This window comes from Arvicanthis niloticus, chromosome Y (genome assembly GCF_011762505.2).
Source record: "Arvicanthis niloticus isolate mArvNil1 chromosome Y, mArvNil1.pat.X, whole genome shotgun sequence".
NCBI classification, from domain to species: Eukaryota; Metazoa; Chordata; class Mammalia; order Rodentia; family Muridae; genus Arvicanthis; species Arvicanthis niloticus.
This window is the reverse complement of record NC_133431.1, coordinates 7,428,522-7,441,871: the sequence shown is the minus strand read 5'-3', so window position 1 is coordinate 7,441,871 and position 13,350 is coordinate 7,428,522. Positions and strand designations below refer to the sequence as shown.

General features: G+C 38.4%; 1 long non-coding RNA gene across 8 annotated transcripts in view; it reads left to right on the top strand.

Moving 5' to 3' along the window:
• The window catches only part of LOC143437389 (uncharacterized), a 16,596-nt gene extending 3,246 nt beyond the window's left edge, over positions 1 to 13,350 (top strand). For 3 of the 8 annotated variants that reach the window (XR_013106885.1, XR_013106879.1, XR_013106884.1), the window contains exons 2-7: positions 1,607 to 1,669; positions 2,252 to 2,347; positions 4,092 to 4,190; positions 5,181 to 5,307; positions 9,723 to 9,824; positions 12,382 to 13,350. This is a non-coding gene — a long non-coding RNA (uncharacterized LOC143437389). Of the gene's footprint in view, positions 1 to 1,606; positions 1,670 to 2,251; positions 2,353 to 2,506; positions 4,191 to 5,180; positions 5,308 to 9,722; positions 9,825 to 12,381 lie in introns of all 8 variants that reach the window. The other 5 variants (XR_013106886.1, XR_013106881.1, XR_013106880.1 and 2 more) reach the window with 5 other exon arrangements.

The following is a 13,350-nucleotide window of genomic DNA, read 5'->3' as shown; positions in this document are numbered from 1 at the left end:
ACCTCACCTTTGCCTGGGAGAGGCTCTGTCACCGCCCATATAAAACAGGTGGAACCTCCTGATTTCGCTCTCTTCTTCCATCTTCTTCTATTTCTCTCCCCCCCATCTTTGCCCTGAATAACCCCCCCTCCCCTTGGAATTGTTTGGTTTGGTGTTGTGTGTTCTAAGCTGCTTGCGGACTTCTAACAGGTGGGGTTTAATTTCTGGGAAACTTAATTGTTTACTTCTAGTTTGTTCTTATTTCTAAGATATTAACAACCTAATACAGAGATCAGTATATTTGGAAGATTCTTAGACTCCAGTTCTCATTAATTTAGTATGGTGTTTGTTAAAAACATGGCCCACTTTTCAGCCCCTCCTCTGGAGTTGACAGACTACCTATTCTCAGAGGGGAAAGAATCCCATTTGGGGAGAAGTAGCAGATCTTTGTAAATTTTGTTCTCTGATTCTTAACTAATTTCCACTACTTGGTAGGCGTCTTTGCCTTGGGACAATTTTGTATAGACAACACAGTTTTAGTTTCCTATGGGGTTTGCTTGGTTTTGTGGGTTTTTTTTTTCAGTATTGACACCAAGCCCACCACCTCTTGAATGGTAGGCAAATGCTGCACCCCTGATCCATATCCATAGTCTTAGAATCTATCTCAGTGTCAGACCTGTCTACACTCCTCACTACACCATCAGTAAGAATTTTCTCACTGCTTTTCCTCAGCAGAAACCCTGGTGAGCATAAGGTGCTCTTAAATGAGTTATCAAATGAATTCCTTTTTTTTTTTTTTTTTTTTTTTTTTTTTTTGGTTTTTCGAGACAGGGTTTCTCTGTGTAGCCCTGGTTATCCTGAAACTCACTCTATAGTCCAGGCTGGCCTCAAACTCAGAAATCCACCTAACTCTACCTCCCGAGTACTGGGATTAAAGATGTGTGCCATCAATTATTGATCATTATTGGTTATCAATCAGTATTGACAATTATTGTTTACTGTTTATTGATTATTGATCGGCATTGATTATTGATCGTTATTCCAGCACCGTCATCCCCCTGCCTCTACCTCCCAAGTGCTGGGATTAAAGGCGTGCACAAACCACTGCCTGGCATATGATGTGTTCTTTTAATGAACCTCTTCGGGGATGCATTTGTATGGCGAATGTGTTATACTGTGTGTGTTTTCTTGAGTGGCTAGTATGACATGGTTTAAGGCCCATTTTAGGTCAGATGATAAAGGCAATATTTTAGTAGATTGTTTAACTAGTTAGTGGTAAACAGTAAGTGACTGTTAGTTGGACTTATCCATGTTTTATGCAAAGTGAATGTTAAGTGTTGTTATTCAGGAGGGCATAGATTCTTTCTCCATTGACCCCTCTGACCCAGTTGAAAAATTGAGAAGTGTTTACATATGAGGCTTAAATGGTAGGGAGGATGTTCTCTGGACAGATAGAACAGATAAAGCAACCTCAGAATAATGCATTTTGATAATGTTTACTTGGCAGTAATCTTTTGTCTTGCGTTAATCGGACATTTAAATTTTCAAATTTCCCATTTTCCTTGATAGAAGATCAATGAAGAGTACATTATGGTATAAAATTGACTTGTTTTTTCTCTCCATACAGAAGTTCCATCCACCATGAGGCAGTGTTGCAGGAAGCAAGCAGAAAATGATGGCTGGGAAATAGGTGTGTTTTAATGATTAAAGATATTTACATGTCTAGATATTTTTTGTTATTTTATTTTATAATATGTCTTCAGGTATAACATGTGACTTTATACACCAACTCTGTATTTTCAGTGTTCATAAACTCTAACCCTTAAAGTTTATTTTACTGTCAAGGATTTTGTCCTGGGGAAGTAGATATTCTTGCACAGAACAATTTAATAAATTTTAGTTTATCTCAGCATTGCTAGTAATAACGAGAATTGGGAAAAATATATAAGTATCTAGTACATAGTATTGTAAGTTAATCATCTATATATAGTAAAACATTTTGTTTTTCATGTGTCTAATTGAGAAAATACAGGGAATATATAAAATTTTTTAATAATCAGTAAAAACAAATCGTTTGCAGTTTGGACAACAGATACCACTGTTGTCACCTGTAGCTTTACTTTAAAGACATGATAATCAAAACAGTGAAGCCTAATTATTTTAGGGTTAAAAAAGTGAGACTGTATTTGTAAGTCTGTCTGTGATCTTTTAAGTTAATTGTGTGGCAGGGAGCTGTAACTGTTGTTTATTGTTTTGCCTTTTTTGGTTGTAGGATGAGTACATGGCTGCCAAGATCCAGATGCTGGAGGAGCACTTCTGCTATGCAGGAGGATGGGACGCTGTCTGAAATATTTAGTGGAATACAGAGGTTGAGTATGTTTTACTTTTTTGGTGCTCAATTTTATTGTGAACTTTTTAGGATTAAGAAAAAATTGTTTTAATTCTCAATTATTTATAGACTGTATTATTTACTTTTTTAAAAGATTTATTTATTTTATGTATATGAGTACACCATTGCTTTCTTCAGACACATCAGCAGAGGGTATCAGATCCCATTACAGATCACTGTGAGTCACCATGTGGTTGCTGGAAATTGAACTCAGGACCCCTAGAAGAGCAGTCGGTGCTCTTAACCACTGAGCCATCTCTCCAGCCCCTTACTTTTCTGTTGCTGTAAAATAAACATACTATGAACAAGGCAATTTATGGAAGAGATTATTTTGTCTTGTGATTCCGGAAGGATGAGACCATCATGGCAGGGAGCTGAGAGATCACATGTTAAACCCCAAACATGAGCAGACAGAGTGAACTGGAATTGAGGCTAGTCTACATACTATCCTTAGAGCCTGCCCTTAGTGAGGTGTAGCCTGTTAAGTCACCACCAGGGTTCAGATATTTGAGCCTATGGTAGACATTCTCATTTAAACCACTACATTCCACTCCCAGGCCCCAAAGGCTCAGAGGCCATTGTGATAATGCAAAGTGTATTGAATCCTACTTCAGAAGCCCCCATAGTCTTCCACAGTCTCAATAAAACCCTGTGAGTTCAAATAGTGAATTAACTTCAGCATACAATGGCACAGATATACATTACTATTCCTAAAAGGAGGAATGGGAGCATAGTCAGAAAATGCTGGACCCAACAAGACTGATAACACAGCATGTAATCACCAAATCCCCAGCTCAGCAATTCCCAGCTGTGGGCCTTGACCCATCTGAAACCAGATATTTACATGATAATTCGTGACAGTAGCAAAATGACAGTCATGAAGTGGCAACAAAAATAATTTTATAGTTGGGGGTCGCCACAACACAAGGAACTGTATTAAAGGGATGCAGCATTAGGAAGGTTGAAAAACAGTTCTGTAGCTTAATATCTGATATCAGAGGGCTTAGATGGCTCCATCCCTCCATCTTTTCTGCCTGCAGAATACGTCTCTAACGGGCTGGTTTCACTCCGTGTAAGCCAATCTCCCTGACAGATGTCTCACAGTTTGGTGCCTCCAACATCTTGGAGTCTGTAGAGTGACCTAGGCTTCACTTCATCTCTCAGGATCTTCATGCAGGGTCTCAGGATTAGGGTTGAGGTCCTTTGTGGTGCATTCTTGTGATTTCCCTGAGAAAAGATCTGATGGTCTTTCTTTATTGAGGAAGGGTACATACACAGCAGTAACCATTTGGTTTTGCCAAAGAAGTCAGGAGAGGGCCATATTCTCAGTCTGGAAAGGGTATCACCTAATTACCCCTTTGTTTTTTCTGTCTCTTCTACCAGCTCTGTCTACTCTTCCTGGGTCTAATCTCTGCAGTAGTTGAGTAGTTTGTCTTGTGGGTTGGTGAAGATATCTGGATATTTTAATTTATATGTAGTTTTAGCTATGCACTTCCTGTCTGAAGACTTATCTACTGTGATGGTTTGAATACGAATGGCCCCCATAGGTTCATGTGTTTGAATGCTTGTCCCATAGGGAGCTGCACTATTAGGATGTGTGGCCTTGTTGGAGTATGTGTGGCCATGTTGGAAGAAGTGTGTCATTGTGAAGGTGGGCTTTGAGGTTTTAATAGATGTTCAAGCTATGCCCAGTGTGGACACAGTCTCCTGCTGCTGCTTCCAGATCAAGATGTAGAACTCTCACCTCCTTCTCCAGCACCATGTCTGCCTGTATGCTGCCATGCTTCCCACCATGATAATAATGGACTGAGACTCTGAAACTGTAAGTCAGCCCAATGAATGTTTTCCCTGTAAAAGTTTCCTTGGTCATGGTGTCTCTTCACAATAATAAACTCTAAGGTACCTACTCACCCACTTTCTTTTGCATGGTGAGACTGTTCCATCAGTTTCTGTCCCCACCCCCAAATTGTTTATTTATTTAATTTTATTTTCCTTTTTTTTATTCCAAATAACCTCTGAGTTTTAATTCACCCAATCTAGATTCTTTCCTTTCTGTTCATTTTAGCACTTGTCTTTGTTTAGTGGGTATTACTCCCCAATTTTTTCTTAATTTTGAGTCTTCTTATGGTCACATTTGTGTATGTTTATCCCCACAGCAAATTGTTCTCAATACATATGTCAGTATTACATTTTTTTAACCTGTGCAGCTGGCTGATACATGTTTAGTATTTAAGATCTCTGTTCATACACCACTGCTCGATTGCCTGGTTTAGATGACTTTACATTGTTTCTTTGGGGCCAAGACTCTTAATGTGAAAGATAGAAAAATCATAAGTTGATCCCCTGAACCCTACTCTTAAAAGCAAAGACATAAAAACCTGTAAGTCAAACACTGTGTTGCCTCAGTCCCAGGAAATTAGCTGACCATTTGAACAGATGGCCCTAACTAAACAAACCTTAAGATTCATGGTGTCAGGATGCTATGGGCCCGAGATTAGCCTGGCCGCGCTTTGAACTAACAGCCCTGAGACAGTTGGTGCCAGGATGCTAAAAGTTTGAGATAAGCCTGACCCCCTTGAACTGGAGCTCATGATATATAGTGTGAAACTACTTCGAAATAGCCAATTATAAAGTGACACACCATGCATCTTAGGAATTTGAGATCAAATGTATCGATGACCTAGTGACCTGTTTCCCCTCCTTCCCCCTTCCCTAACTCCACTCTCAGCCTTCCCCCTTCCCTAACTCCACCCCCACCTGGTTTGTAGATTCACCCTTAAAAGCTGTAAACTTCTTTTGTTCGCTGCTGCAGAATCCCTCAGCCCCTGCGCAGGCTGGAAGGGAGGACAGCCCTGGCTAGCCAGTAAACCTCTTGCGTTTGCATCAAGATGTGTTTCTCGTGAGTGATTTGGGGGTGCGTCTGCAGTTCTCCACGGATCGTGAGTTCTTTTTCTAGTGGGCCTTACAAATGTATGTGCATATTAGCACTCTTCAGTGCTTAGTGTTGTTCCTTGTTATGTAGACAAAAGCTGGAGCTACATTTTCATTACTGTGGTATTGTATTGTTGTCTCTGTGATGCCTGAATCATTCAGGACAGGTTTGTTAAGTTAAAATTAAGTACTAATCAAAATAGTTGCTTTCCTTAATGAGGGCAGATCATACTGTTTGTTTATTGATTGATTGATTGATTTTTTTTGAGACAGGGTTTCTCTGTGTAGTTCTGGCTATCCTGCAACTCACTCTGTAGGCCAGGCTGGCCTCGAACTCAGAAATCCACCTGCCTCTGGCTCCCAAGTGCTGGGATTAAAGACTGCCTGGCTAGCCGGCGGTGGTAGCGCATGCCTTTAATCCCAGCACTTGGGAGGCAGAGGCAGGAGGATTTCTGAGTTCCAGGCCAGCCTGGTATACAGAGTGAGTTCCAGGACAGCCAGGGCTACACAGAGAAACCCTGTCTCAAAAAAAAACAAAACAAAACAAACAACAAAAAAAGACTGCCTTGCTAGATCATACTGTTTATAATTACAAGTTTTGCTGGTAAATGTTAATTTAGAGTGGATCCTGGTACAGTTTTTAGAGTTAGTGTCTAGAATATGCAACATTTTCTTCAATGTATCTTGGCAAATTTAATTTCTTTGACTTTGGTCACATATACTCTGAGAAACTAAGAATGTTAAAAACAAAAACAAATCACTGTTTTTTAAATCACTAATTAAGAAACTCCTTTCTATAGCACCTTACATTGGAGGAAATGAAGGAGGAAATGATTGCAGTAATTACTATTTTAATTCTTAGTATTTGGTGTCTTTGTTTTCCTCTGTTGTTTGCTTTAGGACTTAGTGGTCCTTTCTGATTCTTTTATTAGTAGGGAGGTGCTAATTGCACAAAGACCCTTGGCTTTTGTGGTTGTGAGCCCTCTGGGTCTTTTGTCTGGGCTATAGCCTGCAGCAGGTGTATTGATCTTAGGCAGCCTGCAGTGTAACCATTTGCAAGAGCTGGTTTGGCTGTCCTGTGCCCTCTTTAGAAGTGTGTGGGGGTTGGAAGGGATGTGGGAAATCAAAAAGGGTACACGGGAAGGTTGACTTAGGGCAGAGATGCCTAGATCAGCTCTTTGTGTCTGTGAGAAAACTTTGGAAAGATAGCTGTTGTTTTTTCAGATGCTGATCTCCAGTTGTGAAGGCTGCTTCTCTGGCATCCTTGACTTTGGGTCCCTGTTTTTCCTTTCAGGGAACCCAAACTATGTTGTGACATTGGCGCTACCTTGTGTCCCAGCTCAGTGTTGGGACACTATCACTGGATGCCTAGGTTTACTTGGAGCTTGGGGAGGGAGCCTCTCAGTCAGCTCTCTGTAGACTTCTTAGACTCATTGCATGCTTAATTTCCACCCTGATGCAGCTTTAGAGTGAAGCCCTTGTTGTTTATTTTGTGGGGAATGGGGGGCGGATTTTCATCTCAGCATAGTTCAGTCCTAAGCTGGACATAAGGTGCACCAATTTGTTGCTAAAATTTTCAACCCTAATAGCCCATATATATATAAATGACACACAATCCAAATATTTTAATTATAAGTCATATGTCAAGATTGGGCAAATCTAATACAATACTAACTTATTTCCAAGTGCTAAGACACCTTTTTAATTGTGGTTTCTCCCAGCCACATGATTCCGGTTCATAGTGGCTTCCCCCTCCCTTCTTCTCTCTTTTTCTCTCTTTACCTGCCACCCCCTTTTGAGCCTCCAGTCCCACCTTTCCCCCCAACTATCCAATCACAGGCTCTAACTTTTATTGACCAATTAAATAGAACATTCACATGGCATCACCTAAGTACATGATGGTCTGCTTGTGGCGTCTGACTTTTTAATACAAATCCAAATAACGTTAGTTATTTAAATGTGTGTTTACTATATTTCTTACATAGATGTTTTCCACATGTGCATTTGTCTAGTCTGCTGTAGCAGCATAGAATGTGTATTGTTAATGGTGTATATTCTTGCCAGTAATACATGCATTTTTTGTTGGATATGCTACTATTGTTTATCTAAAGAGTCATAATGGTTTTACACAGGAAAGCTAATTGTCAGAATTTTGTTTTGTTTTTGAGTCAGGGTTTTCTGTATACCACTCACTGTCCTGGAACTCACTTTGTAGACAAGATTGCCCTCAAACTCACAGAGATCTGCCTGCCCTGTCTCTGAGGGCTGTGGTTTAAGTCCTGCCCCTGGCTTGATATTTAGTTTTTTAATACTTACATCATTTTGTTAACTTCTGAGTGTTTGGTGAGGGATAGAATAATTTGCACTTTAAATATATTTAAGTGGATCTTCACTTAGTGCTCTATCCTTTATCTTATCAGGCAGGCTTCCTTTGATTTGGTACTAAATAGGCTTTCTTTAATTATTTCCAGTTTGTGTTCTTTCACTGGCCTTTTATGAGAGTTGGATGTACTCAGAATTGGCTGTCATAGTGCATGAAAGATTGAGCCAGAGCCTGACACAAGTAGAAAGAGTGGGGATTTTGTTTAATTGTTTTTGCATCTATCCTCTATGATTTTTCTATGTAGTCAGACCATCATTACCAAGAAGTCAAGTTGGCACTAGGGTGAGGACCTTAAGACAACATCTGTTAAGGCTGTAGTCTGACCCTCAGTCTGCAGTGGGAAATATAATTAGAGTAACTCTGTAGATAGACATTTGAAAGAATGAATAACTGGTGTAGTCCAGTTTTGGGTATTGTTACTCATATATCTTTATGAAGAAATGGAATTTTTTATTAATGTTACTTAAGCAGATTTTGTACTTATTAATGCTACTAAAAAGGAAAAAAAAATCAGGTAGCATAGCCAGGATGTGAATTTAGTATAGCGTTGTCATAAATCCTGCATTTATAAGCCTGTGACCATATATTTGTAGCATCTAAATACACATTTTTGTGTTACTTGTTCAAGTGTTGTCATTTTTCCCATAAAGATTTTTAATGAGTTAATCCTGCATACTTGATTCTTACATCATACCATCTGGAATAGTAGTAAGCCAGTGTTGCGCCCCGAGCTGCCCCACGATTGAGGGCCAAAATTTCTCGGACCGCTCTGTCAATGTTTGAACCCACTCTGCCAAAAGTCTTGGGGGCTAAACTGCTAGAGCCTTCACTGCCCCGAGCTGCTCCGGTCTGCGGGTCAGGGTTCAGCAAGAGAGAGAGTGAGGACCGACTGGAAGAATGGTGACCAGACAGAGTGTGACTCAATCCTGTTTATTCTTCAGTCTCTCTTCATAGCCAAAGTCCCAAGGCTTGAGTTCCTAGTCCCTAGTTCCTAGTGCCTCCAAGTTCCAAGCTTCTTTCAAGTGCTAAGTGCCTAATGTCTAATGCCTAATTCTCTGTTCTTCCTCCAAGTGCCAAGTACCTAATAACTAGTAATTCTTCGTCCCAGTTCTCTAGTCCAAGTGTCTCCTTGCTCAATGCCTAATTCCTGCTCTGCCTAATTCCTACTCATAATCGTACTCATAATTGTACTCCAAGTTGTACTCTCCGAATTCCTACTCTTAATAATAATTTCTTCTGTCTGCCTCTTGCCTTTTATATGTCTCACTTCTAAGCCACCCCTCTAAGTCCCACGTTTAAGCCATGCCCTTAGATCTTGTCTCTAAATCTGATTTCTAAGTCACACCCTTAAGTCACACACTTTTAATCTCACACACCCAAGAATAGATCCTGGGTATCTAAACCAAGATGTTATCAGAGTGTGCTCAGCTGTTGTAGGCTCATATAATCAAGTCTCTTTTCAGGGTATATGGCTCAAAATGGCTGCAAGGATGATAGCTGCCTTCTGTTTGCTCCGCACAAGCCAGCTGGTTTGTGGTTGAATACAGGACTTCAACCTATATGTGGTGGTATAGGGTTTGATGTGTTAAAAGACAGCTTCTATAAAAAGCAAATGTAAAACCAGGAGCAGATGCTCAGGAAAAACGTATTGTTCATTTGATGAAAAACATGTTATTCACATAGTAAATAAATGACAACTCCTATGTTAGAGATGATAGGTTCTAGTTAATCTTGTAGAGAAAGTTACAGAACACCAGTGGATATGCCTTTGTGTGCTTGTAATTTCAGTACTTGATAAATGTCAGTAGAAGGCCATGGAAGTAGTAGAAAAATTAAATCCTATTTTGAAAATAGATGAAAAACAAGAAAACAAAGTAATGTTCATGTCTTTAGTTTGGACAAGAATTATCCATTGCTCAAACAAATATAATGTTTATGGTTTAGCTTTCTAGTACTTAGATGGGAAACGGTAAGTAACAGAGAATTTGTATTTTAAGCTTTCAAGTCAGATACATTAACTTAATTTTTTTTATTCTTTAGGAATCACATAATTAAGAAGATTGAGACAGAAAATAAAGGGAAACCAAATGGGCTGAGCATCTGGACTGTTTTACCTCATATGTATAAAAGGAAACCCTTGAGGTTTGTTATAGTATATGAGATATTTACATACTCTGCATATCTATGTGTGCGCATGTATGGATGTGGTGTATAGGTGAGATTATCTAGTTACACTGGCGTAGTTTCTGGATATGAGGAATAGAAAACCAAATTTTCTAAAAATGATAAGTTATTGTTTAATCAAATGGCTGGCAGAAACTAGAAATTTCTGTAACATATGAGTTTTAAGTTCGATAGAACCTTCTTGTCTGTTCACTGTTTTCCTATTACAGTGAGCTGCACAGCTCTCCTAAGGCAAGGGGGACGGAGTGCATCTCCCTCACCACTTTCACCCTTGCTGACCCCAGGGACTGTGTGTTACAAGATGATAGGATGGTTTACATTTACTAAAACAATTTGAGTTTATTGTGACATGTTTTTATCTTAACTATTGCTGAAGAGTTAAAAAAAAGAATTTTACTAGTTTTTGTACTAAATATAGAAAAAATTTGCAGTTCATGTAGGTGTTTGAAACTTAAAAATTTGTACCTGAAAATAATAGAAGCCATATTTCTTTAATAAAGTTTAAGGAAAATAAACTTTAACATAATGATTAAATCTTATTTTAATTCAGATACACCAGATTCATCAGTAGAGGAGACTTCAGGTTCTAAACAAAGATATTGAATTGAGTCTTTTTTTCAAAAGCTGAAATTGCTTCTTGTAGTTATGAAGGCAGGTATAGAGAAGCTAAGTGAGTTCTAGTTCTTAATGGATAGTTAATTGTTATATATTTATACAAAGATTAACTGTTGCAAGTTAATTCTATGACTTCCACATATTAAATACATATTATGAAAGGAAATAATTTTAGCCTGAGTTCTTCATTTTTACTACTATGTAAATAATTTTAAATAACATAATCGTCCCTAATGATAGAGCCTCCAGTAAAAACAAAAACAAAACAAAAAAACAAATAAAAAAGGCATTGTCATATTTATTTTGTTTCAGGTATAAAAAAATAAGAGATTAAAAGCTACATTTTCTTTTTTTTTGTATTTTAATGGCATTGGTGGAAGCCTTATTTGTTCAGTCTTTCCTTTACAAAAAAAAAAAAAAAACAAAAAAAAACAAAAAAAAACAAAAAACTTTCCTCTAAACTGTCCTTGACTGCAATTCTGGGCTGTCCATACACGCAAGACCCCAAGGGCTGCCGTGCCCTGGCTGAGGTTTTCCATGTGCTGCTGCCTGCTAAGTAACATTCTGCCGTTTTTCTAAGAACAAAATATCCTTCCCAGCACTTGAGAGGCAGAGGCAGGGGGATGACCGTGATGGAATAACGATCAATAATCAATGCCAATCAATAAATGGTAATCAATAATTATCAATACTAATTGATAACCAATAATGATCAATAATTGATGGCACACACCTTTAATCCCAGCACTCGGGAGGCAGAGGCAGGCGGATTTCTGAGTTCGAGGCCAGCCTGGTCTACAGAGTGAGTTCCGGGACAGCCAATGCTACACCTAAAAACCCCATCTCAAAAAACTAAAAAACAAAACAAAAAACAAAAACAAAACAAAAGAACAAAACATCCTGTTGCAGGATGATGCCCCAAGAAGGGAATTTATACTTGACATCCTGTTGCCCCCCAGTTGAGTTTCTGTTTTTTCCTGAGTTTGTGGTTTTCCTTTCCTAGCTTGGTGTATATACTGAACCTGCTCAGTAAAGGCATCGATATTCTCTCACAGTGAATGACCGAGTCTGAGTCTTTCTTTAATCCCCCAGGCCGGCTCCTGAGCTCGGTACTGCGGGCAGCTCCGGAGCTGTCAATCTCCTACACAGTTCTGTCTGATAGATGACAATTTCAGACTTTCTCAAGAAAGTAGGCAATCTGCATAATGTCTGCCTGTTGCTTAAATGCACACTTTAAATATAGTGAAACACTTTTCACTTCCAATCTTAAAACTATGGGAATACTCTGAACATCAAAAGTAAAGCTTTCATTATACTTTCAGACCTAGTAATCTTACTCCCCAGAACAGTACAGTTGCCAAAAGTTCAGAGATCTATAAATCTATGAGCTGGTGCTGTCCTCCCTTCCTCAGATCCCCAGGCCTTTCCCACACTCACCTTCTATCTCTGTGTAGTTACTATACTGTAGTAAATATGGCATATACCAAAATATCCACATTTGATAATGAGGCAACTGTTGTAAGTCTAACTTCATGGACTGTGAAGAAGCCATAGAGGCTGTGGGCTTAGATGATGACAGGGTTCCAGCTGGGTATAGACTCACAGGATCACATAGAAACTACCAGAACTACCTGTAGAACATTTCCTACAAAACAAATTTGAACTGTGAAAAACCTAATATTAATATTTTAATGGGTATTAAGGGAGAGAGTGAACATAAAGTTTTTAAAAAAGGACAGTTTGGCCTCACATAGACTTGGTGCAGGCTTAGAGAAACTGCCAAGTAAAGTTACATAGGAAATCATTTTAATGATACTGTAATACTTTGCCTGTTGTACCAAAGAACTACAACAGTGTGTTTATAACAGAGATCTCTCTTTTCTTGTCTTCTTGTTTGTAGTTTATTGAATGCTTTGCTTCCAGCCCTTAAAAAAAACAACAAAAACCAGTATTGGAGATTGAAAAAACTGGCCTGTCAAATGCTGCTTTTGATTCTGACTTCAAAGATATTGAGAGAAAAAAGGTGGTGGCTTGGGCTGATCAAACTACCAAACATTCAAACCAAAGTGATCTTCCAGGGATTTCTCTTCTTGTGACCTTCCCAGAGCTTAGACCAATTCAGTCTATTCCTTGTTGTAAGTAGTTTTATTTTATTCCATAAATGGAAGCTTATTTCTAACATTTCTTTATATTTATTTTTTTTAATATTCATATTTATTTTGGTATATATATATATTTTTTTATATTATAACAGTTTGTTTCTTTTAAATAGATTTTGTTATTTGATTACCACTGGCAAAGAATATAACTTCTAAGTAATTTTAATTAACAAGAATCTCCCAGGACCTACCAGCATCTATATATTGATGTTCTGAATAACTAGCAGTTTCATTTCCTTCCCATTCTTATTTAAATTTTAACTTCAATTAAGGGCTAAAGTATATAAAAATATTCTTGCAATTTATAATAACTTAATCTTAAGATCAACTAACACTATAGAATTCACTGTTTCTATTGACATTTGTTATCTCTCATCTTTCTACAGATTGTGAATAAGATATTTTCATTGCAAAGCTGACATATAATCTTGGTTTAACATGATACTTTTTGCAGTGTAGAATGTAGCAATGCGGATTGCCCTGTCTTTGAGATAGCCTGTAGCAATGTGGATTGCCCTGTCTTTGAGCCAGCCTGTAGCAATGTGGACTGCCCTGTCTTTGAGCCAGCCTGTTGCAATGTGGATTGCCCTGTCTTTGTGATAGCCAATGTTAGTAATTTGTTATGCTTATGTGCCCTCTGACTTGCACAGTCTGTCTTCCCTTGAGCTCTCTGGGTTTGTTTCACAAATAAATTTTATTGGTTAAGCCTA